Source organism: Pelecanus crispus, chromosome 1, assembly GCF_030463565.1.
Source record: "Pelecanus crispus isolate bPelCri1 chromosome 1, bPelCri1.pri, whole genome shotgun sequence".
Lineage (NCBI taxonomy): Eukaryota > Metazoa > Chordata > Aves > Pelecaniformes > Pelecanidae > Pelecanus > Pelecanus crispus.
The window spans coordinates 59,040,362-59,050,034 of record NC_134643.1 but is presented as its reverse complement, the minus strand read 5'-3'; positions in this window follow the sequence as shown (position 1 = coordinate 59,050,034).

The following is a 9,673-nucleotide window of genomic DNA, read 5'->3' as shown; positions in this document are numbered from 1 at the left end:
CTCTGTTGCCACATGATTTTCCTGGTTGTTTTCAAAGCGCTGCTCTAACACACGCGCACTAGTCCCATGTGATTGCTTATTTACGAAAGCACAGATGTAATGTTGTGCTCATCTTGCATCCGCTCAGCAGCCCACCTGACTGCGGGCTCCGTGGGCACCCACTGCATCCTCCCCATCTGCACCATCAAGCCAGGGGGATGGGTGATCCATGATGGGTGGACACTGCTCCTGTTCTGGTGAGGCAGGGAAGTGGAGAAGAGGACCATCTTTCCATTTCCAAACTGCTCTTTGCTTCCCTTTGCCTGGCACTATGTGAGGAAGGTCCAGAGGCAGGGTGCTGTCCCTTCTGTACTGTCATGGGGAGAGAAAGCTTTTATTTTGGATCTGGCTGTCTCACTTCTTTTAATTTGCAGAGCACCCAGAAGCAAGCTCAGATACAAACTGACCCGGCCTATGTCGATATCCCATATTTCATCTTCAAATAGGTGCAGATTCTCTTTCCTTGGGTAGAACTTTTTCTTGTACCATCACCACACAAGTCCCATTTCACCCAAAGACCCACTCAATAAAAGAGGAAGCCTCCTTAGAAAGGGCAGGGAGGAGGCTAAGGGACAGTGTTCACAACAAAATAAAGCTGGTTGTTTCTTTGGGGATGGGGGATTTGGCCTACCTTCAATTCATTTGTATAAAGAACCCCTAACTCCAGTAAAATTTTTCTTCTCAGCCGAAAAGGTCTAAGACATGAGCAAGAGAGATGCAATGTGTGAGAATGGAGTTTCTGAAGGCCAACAATAGGAACTAAATTCACAGAGGCTGTGATGGGACAGGATTATGTTGCAGTAAAACACATATTTTAGGGGTGGTGTTTTCCTTTGCTTTCTCTCTCCACAGTCCTAGGTGCCAGCATCGCTAGAAAAAATGTCAATGGAAAAGAGTCATCGCCTCATATGCTGCAAAAAACCCTCCAGTGATCTTTGCCAAAACCAAAGCTGCTACGAAGAAAGGACATCTGACATTTTAAAACTTTGGTATGGTCAAACCACCCAACGTCATCCCTACCTCCTCTTCCCAGACAACCAATCCTTGTTTTAAATTGCCCAAGAGCCAACACCACTACCTCGCCACACAGATTACACCTCCCATGGCCATGCCTCTTTCCTGCATGCTCAGTAAGTCACTTCCATGAAGGGTTAATTCAACCAGGGCTTTTTACTCCAAGTTGTTTTCCAAGTAGCAGAGAGAATAGGTCTCTTGTTACAAACATGGCTTCTGGGCATTTGGTGATGCTTTCCCTTTTCTCTCTTTCTGTACCACAAAAGAATCTTTTGTTCTTGTCCCTCTGTCTCATTTACTCTCCCCCACCCTGCTCTCGCCTCTTCCCTCCATTGGCTGCCAAGTGACTAAGGAATGGCAAAAACTGACCGTAGCGCGGTCATGGCAAATATTTCTTCAGCTATTATCTGATAGAGACGTTGAGCATCTATGTGAAGGGCCCTCTGCCTTCCCTCAGGCTTCTCCTAGAGATGGGGAAAAATGAGTCAGACACAACAGGGCAGGATATAAGTTGAATCAGCCCAACATGCTAATGGAAATGTCTTGCGAATGGAGTCATGGTGCCTGTTTCAGGAAAATCAAATGACAGGGACCCAGAACTGGCAGGAGTCCAGTGGCAGCTTCAATGGGTCTAGATTTTTATAGGAATTCTGCATTTATTAAAAAACACATGGGAGGCACAAAAAATTCGCTTTCTTGCCTCCACATTTACTGATTCAGCTGATTAAGCTGGAGCTGACACTCTTTGTTAGATGGGTTGTAATGTTGTATAGTTGCTCTGCACCACTGCTGTAAATCCTCTTGTGCATGATCTCCTGCCACAGAAAAACTGTGGCAAATCCCCATGGAAATCATGTCTTCCCACACCCCACTGAAATTAGACCTCAGGCATTCGCACAGACATCCTTTATAGCTATAGTGTCCTTGCACAAACTGCTTCACTGAGTCATTTTACACGTACATGCATAGATATGTAAAAGTTCACATGATGCTAAAGTCACCAACTTCCATAATGACCTTTCTGCAATGGAAACCATCCCCCAGCCAAATTCCCACCTCCCTACCTTTGAGAGCATTTGGGTATATCCTTCACTGATACTGCCATCTGCAAGAAAATAAAATTCTTTAGTCTCACCTGAAGCAAATCTTGCTGTTTCTGTCTGCTCATCTTCTTCTCTACTGACCCACTTCACTCCTCTGACTACCCTTTGTCCCGAGTCCATGTGAGTCCGTGTCATGCTTTAGGTGAACACGGCATATGCTGCCTGTGTCCATCTGCCAAGCTTTCTGCCCTCTTCTCCCATTCAGTGCCTTAACTGTTTTGGAAGGCCCTTGAAAAAATCATTAAATTTCAGCCTTGGTGACTTCCCGCACACATGCATACACAACTATGGATGTAAGGCATTATCTGGAGAATTTTTATTCCTGTATAGAATGTGAATGGACTATACAGATAAAAGGGCCATTATATTCCCACATTAGAAGGACTTCTTGTCTGGTGGATTTTAACCAAGCTGGTTAAAACATCATGAAAATGGTGCACTGACCAACTCCTTATATTCGTATGACTGTGCCCGCAATAAAGATTTGTGCTAACTCAACCATATCTGTTTCAAAACTGCATGCAGAGCAGCTTTCATTGTAAAGCATCAAACTCATCTAATATGTAATAATTAACAAATATATAATAATCCTCTTCCTGCCTCCTGGCTTGATAACATCTAAATGAATCCCAACGCAGACACAGAGATCTTTACTGCAATCCCAGCTGTGCCCCACTGCTCCCACAGTAGCTCTGTCATACAGGGTGCTTGCCAGGAGGGTACAGTCAGCCTCAGTAGATAAACACTGATTATCCCCATCACAAAGGACAACCGAAGCACCCTGGGATGAAGAATTTTACCCTGGTCAATCCAGAAACTCATTAATTCAAATGTTGTGCATCTAAAGCTACAAACATAAACCTTCCCACCAAGCAGTGCCCCTGATGAAGCAATGCATTGCTGGATCCTCTTAGAACCCCCCATTTAGCAATGGTGAAACAAGGAAAAGGATTTGCTTCTCCCTGGTTCTAATTCCCCTTCACAGTATGAGATCCCACAGTCCTGCAGTGGAGACTACTGTAGTCAAAGGCATTACACTGCCTAGAGAGCCCCGTCAGGGTCATCTTTTCACCCTGTGGAGACCAAGAGGTCAGCTGTTGAAGCCCCTTTAGAAAAAAATAATCTACCACCATCTCTTTCACAGACGAGAAGCCCAAGGATGGATTATGGATTCTTACTTAGATAATTTTGGATGAATCAAGAAAAGAGAGGAGGGATAGCTGGATGGCTAAATAAAGCCAATGAGATCACATGTTCTGCCTTTTTATCTGCTTTTCTCTTTCTGCTTTTGGACAACAAAGCTTCCTTTGATATGGAAGAAGAGGGGGTAGGGAGGGTGGGGAGAGGGGGTGCCAGAGTCACCCCAATGACCCCCGGTCACTTATCCACGCTCCTTAATGTGATGTTCCCACTGACAGAGACAGAAAAAAGCAGTGATCTCATGATTCCAGAGACGATTCATGCAAACAACCCTGGGAGATAAGGAGTGAAGGGGACAGGAAAGAAAGGTACCTGGGAGATAAGGGGTGAAGGGGACAGGAAAGAAAGGTAAAGGATGAGTGAGGAAAGGCAAGAAAGAGAGAGGAAAAGGTAGGAGTGATAGGGAGAGGGGACATGGGAAGTGGGACCTTGGAAGACAGCTGTGGATGGAGTGGGAAAATGAAGGTCAGAATCCAAAAGAGGATGTGTAGAGGGATTGTAGGGAAAAGGAGAAGAAAGAAGAGTCTTGAGACCAAGGGTAACAGGACTGGTGGAAGAAGGTTAGGTGTGACATTGCATGGCAGGACTGAGGACAGGGTCAGGGATAAGAATGGGCTGAGTTCTCAAGAATGTAGGAAAGGGAGGCTGGGCTCAGAGACAGTGTGGTGGGATGCAGAACAAGGGCTTGATATGAGTGTGAGAAGGAAAGGAGGGGGAAGTACCTATGGGGTTGGGAGCAGAAGGGGTAAGACCTACTGAAACTTGTTACTTCTGCATTCTACTTACACAAAACCAGGTCACCAAATCTGCTAAGAGAATAATCCTGGTCTTTCACAGCCCCAACAGATGCCAGGAATGCGATGGGGAGAGAGATTTATTACCTGAGGCATTCAGCCATGTCCAAGGGAGGCAGTGGTGAGGCAGTGGGGCTGGAGACAGGCAGCCTGGTTTCCACTTTGGTTGGGTTGATCTCTCTGCAGGAGACCTTCACACCTGCACAGAGGAGCACTGCACGTGTATTACACCTCACCCACCAGCAGCCACTTCCTTCAGCCTTCTTCCTTTCCTTCCCTCCTGCCCTTTCTTCCCTCCTTCCCTTCTTCCCTCCCTCCCTCCTTCCTCGCCGCCACCTCACAGGGAGACTCAGTGCAGTTGGCAGGAGATGCCCCACCTTCTTCTCCATCTCCCCAGGGGATCTGCCACCCCAGCAGCCCTTGTCCCTAAGCAGTGAAGCAGCCAGGGCCCAGCAGAAGGCGTTTGAGCTCACAGTGCTCCTGATGGAGCTGGGGCAAAGAGGGGGACGAAGGACTGGGGAAACAACAGAAAGAAAAAGTGTCTCCCATCATAAGCTGCTATCTCCATGTCTCACAGCTCTCCCCGACACTGGTCTGTCCCGGGGGCTCATCACATTTCCCCCCTCCTCTGTCTGCTCTGTGGCAGCTAATCGGTGACCCACTGACAGTCTCTGTCCATCACTCGTCTCTGCACACAATGGGGTAATTAAACCCTGACCCTCCGCTCCTTTTATCCATTTCCTCTGTGCAGTCACTCCCCCGAAACGGCAGAGGGGAGGGCCTGCAGTGGAGGCTCCTGCCACAGCCTCCAGCTGTAATGAAGATGTAAAGCACAGGAAGGACTCACTTCCAAAAGATGCTGTGGGGGCAGCCAAAGAGGTATTGAGTGGTACAAGGCTTCCCACATGCTTACGTTGAGCTCTGCTGACCTACCTCTATATGGACATTTGTAAACCTTCAACTCTTTATCATCACGCCCACAGGTTGTCCAGCATCATCCCCTGCCCATGCATACCTACAGCAAACCCACTGTTCCTCTGCATGTCCTCAGGGCAGTGCCAGCTGTGGCTGCCCAGCTCAGATCTAGCAAAGCTTTCCAGGAGCCTCAATACCTCCAGCCCTGGACTTGCTCCCTAACAATACCACCCAGCTTTGTTGATGTCCCCCAACCCAAAGCTTCTGCACTTCCTGGTCCAAACCTATCGCCTCCACTCAGGCTCAGCCCAGTGCCTCAGGCCTGACCCATTGGACTTTCCTTATTAAACACCTGCAGAAGGGCAGAGGGTGTTCTCAGTGGTGAGGCGCATCCCATGGAGCACAGCTGGCCAGGACAAGGTGACGTTACTCTTGCCTGCACGGCAAGTCAAGGGAGGATGCACCCAGTGACAGACAGGAGTCACAAAATGCCAGGAAGTAATTTTTTTCTTTCTTTCTTTTTTCTGGATTTCTGGCACTCCACAAAATTTATTACAGAGATTGACAAACAGCCAGAAATGATGCCGAGCAACTCAGACTCTGCTTCCTTCTCCCTACCCCAAGTGGGGAAGCTGCCTCCCTCCCACGCATGAGCGAGAAGGGCTGGGGCCACCCGGGGAAGGGCATGACGGGTAAAGCAGTGCCCCCGAACAATTAAGCACTGTCCCAAGCACTGCACACCCCTGTCACTGGAACAAAAGAGTCACACACAAGAGACCTGACTGTGAAGCCTCCATCCGCTTTCATCACTGACCCCCGGGGCAGTCAGGGCACAAGGTCAGCCCACTTAAACTCCAAACTCAGCCAGAAATAGAGCTGGGAAGTGGGCAAGGGTGGCCAAGTGCAGGGGTCCCCAACCATTTGAGGGGTTCTTTGACTGAGCCATTTTATTTCATCAAAGACACATTTTTTTCTGGAAGGAAAATGGAGAGCAGCGGGTGTGAAGGGAGTAAGGGGGAGGCAGGGTGTTCACCGTGAATTATGACCACCCTCAACAAGAGTCTTTTACATTGTGGAGGTGAGGAGAGGATGGGGTAATTGGGCATGTTAGATCCATGCATAATGAGGGCAAGTCTCTGCCTGTTTCCCACCCTCCATTCTGCCACTGCTCTCAAGACGCGGTCCCCCATATGCCTCGTTGCTATTCCACTGTGGGGCTCAACACCCCAAGGGCTCAACCCAAGGACCACAAGCTTTGATAGCGCCTCGCTAGACTGGCAGTCCTCCTGGGCTGCGCAATAGCATGTGGTCATGCCCCTGGTGTGGAAAGGCCAAAAGTTGCCATATAAATTAAAAATAATCAGCCAAGCCAGGTCTCATGCTTTCCACCTTCAGAGTCTCAGAAGACCCATTAGGCTTCAAGTTGCTGGTTTTTCAGGTTGTAAATACTGCCTTTGCATGTAATGCTTTCATATAGGTAACAGCTGGACCTTCTGGGGGTCCGCACTGAGCAGTATATTAGTGGCAGGTAAGAACAGATGCTCCTGAGACCTGTCTCCTTGACTAGGAGGAGAAATCTGTGGGGACAAAGTCAAGGGGGAATGAAATGTGCTTGGTGCATGTGCATCATACATCTACCATGGAGCATTGTCCATGTCACCAGGCTTCTTCCCTCTGGATAAGCTTCTGATAATCCTAAATGCAGGAAATTTCAGAGGAAGGACAATTAAAACACCAACAAAAAAATTGAACAAAACAAAAAAACTAATCAATGCACAAAAATTCTGCTTTTCACCCCAAAAATGTGAAATTTCACCGTCTAAACTATATCAGCCTGAACTCCAAAGGACAGCGATACTGTGTTCTGTTGAAACTATATGGGGCAAGCACTGCGAGCTTGGTGCCCCCATGGGGAAGGATATCTCCAGCCTGTCAGAATGAACTGAAGGTACATCTCATTCTGGGAGGAGTCTGAATACAGCAGCAATAAGATGTGCATGTTGGGAAATAAGCAGTCAGGTCATTTGTAGCCATGTTTTCAACATTTCTCACCCCTTCCTCTCTGAGTTGGTAGCCCCAGGATGCAAGTGCTAACAGCAAACACACACCCTGGCGTGTGATAAACCACCCCTGCGTATAACTGTTCCCTGTTCCATCTCAGTGGGGCCACCACCACCTCCATCTCCCACCTGCACCACACAGAGGCCCCTGCAGGTGTCTGGAGCACCCAGCAGGAGTGGGGCAGTGACATGGCAGGCAGGCTTAAAGTGGTGGGCAGGGAATACAGTCCCCACACTTACCCACTGAAAATGCCCCCAAAACCAGACAATACGGCTTATGGGACAGCAATCGAGGAGGGTGTTAGCTCAGCATTAGTCGTGTTGACACTGACAACAGTAGCAGAAAAGCAGCCAGAAACATGAGATTCAGCACAGACCCAGTATAGAGAAATGCATCTGAGTGCCAGGAAGCTAACTAGTCATACAACGTGTGATCTGCCTGCAGACTCCTTATTACATGTGATGAAAGACAAGCAGAAGGGAGTTTGAGTCTCAGAGCCCAGGCTGATTTTTCATGGGTTGTCTATTTGGGGGTGGAAAAATGTCTGTATTTGCAAACTGAGCCCTTTTGATCCAAGCCATGTTGGTAGACTCTAAGCAGTGAGCCCACTTTTCAGGATAAAGCTGCATTTCAAATTTTTGATAAAACAATTAATCAGTCCTAGTCTTGAAAATGAACAGCTTCCTGGGATTTTTTTACACATTGGCTAGCCTTATTTTGGGGGGATTTTAGATAACCATTTTCACCAGTAATGCATTACTTTTTTCCTTGGGAGGAGGCGATCGGCTGGATTTCTAATATTGAGAAAGACATGGCTTTAGGGCACATGCAGATTCATTCTCCATCTCACACAGAAAGAATCCAACCGATCGTGGGCATGTTGGAGCAACTGTACACAAAATGCAGGGTCAGTCAGCACACGCATACAAAGGCCGATGCTTCAGGGACATACTGAAGGACATGCACAATGTGCACACATCAATGGAGCGGCACAAACGCAAGGCACATCAGACCTACAGGTTTTGGCCTTGTCAGTGTCAGCAGGTCTGGTTTTTTGCCTCTTGCCTTTCTTTCTAATGGCAGGAGCTGCCAGGATAGTTGAAATTCACTGTCCCTTCTTTTCCCTTGCAGCTCTAGCAGCAGAAGTAGACCCAGGAGAAATGAGGTCCTGGTACTTCTTTTAACTGGTCTGTTGCCCAGCCATGCACAAGGCTCTGAGCAATGATTTATGTTATGCAGGTGTTCTCCTAGGTGTGGGGGAAACTTTTTCCTCTCCTTGCAATAAAATACGAGAAATACCCCACCGCTGCAAACCCAGTACGCCTGAATCCAGGCCCCCTTCCTGCAGCAGAGGTTCTCAGCAGCGCCCACACGGTGGAGCTCCCCCCTCAGAAATGAAGCCCAGCTGGCTGGCCTGGTGCTCACCTTCTCCGGGGGTGACCCTGCAAAGTCCATGGACACGAAGCGAGGGACAGTGTGGGACTCCCAGACCCCTAACTCACTTCATGGAGCAGTCCTGCCGTAGCATGGCACAGACAGCAGGCACGACTTCTGCCTCTGCTAATGATCTGCTGTGTGACATTTGCTTAATCAGCTCTTGTCTGTATTAACTGTCAACTTTGGGGAGGGTTATGCAGGGTTTCTTCTGTGTTCGGCAGTGCCCAGCTAGCCAGGGGCTGGACTTCAGCAGCAACCGCAATGTAACTGTATCATAAATATGTTAACCCTGAGTTGTCGGGGGTTAATAGCAAAGTTACATGCCCTGGGGAAGACAGGGGGACAGATTTTTTTAAAAAATTCATTTCAAAGTAAGTATTTAAGAAGAAAGTTATGGACAGTTGTTTTGATCCAAGAATTTGAAAAAGAATTACACAGGAAAATGTTTCCAAATGTTGCAGAGTCTCTCTCAGGATCACAGCATTGCAGAATCTGTCCCGTTACATTTTCACCGTCTCTAGGGATGGATTTCCACCACCTCTCTGGGCTGCTGCAACAGTGCTTACCCACCCTTATAGTATTTTTTTTAACTTTTAGCTAACTGAAATTTCCATGCTGCAAGTTGCAACCCTTGCCTCTTGCCATTTGCTGTGCAAAAGCCTTGGGAAGAGACTGGCTCTGTCTTCTCTGTATTATCCTCAGCCGCAGTCAAGTGCTGTTGTACTGCTGAGCCCCAGCAAGCTCCTCACGTGCAGAAATCAGGGTCTGGCTCATCAGTTCTAGTGTTCAGTGATGTAAAACTCCTGTCTACATCCAGGGTCAGGATGTCAGTCTATTAGCGCTCCTACCTGAAGGACTGCATTTCTCATTCAGCTTCCCTTCATAAATAAGTCATCTCTTAGACCCAGGACTTCAAAGTGATTATTAACAACACGCTCTTGCCCTTGTACTCCAGCATTGTGGGTGGCTTCAGTCAGTGGTTTGATGTATGCAGTCGAGAAGTTCATGGGGCTGCACACTGCAAACGCTAACCACCCTCTCAGCCAGCAAGAGAGGTCATTGTCATCAGCCAGTCCTTGTTCCTGGTCATGGAGGAGTTTTCAGTTCAAA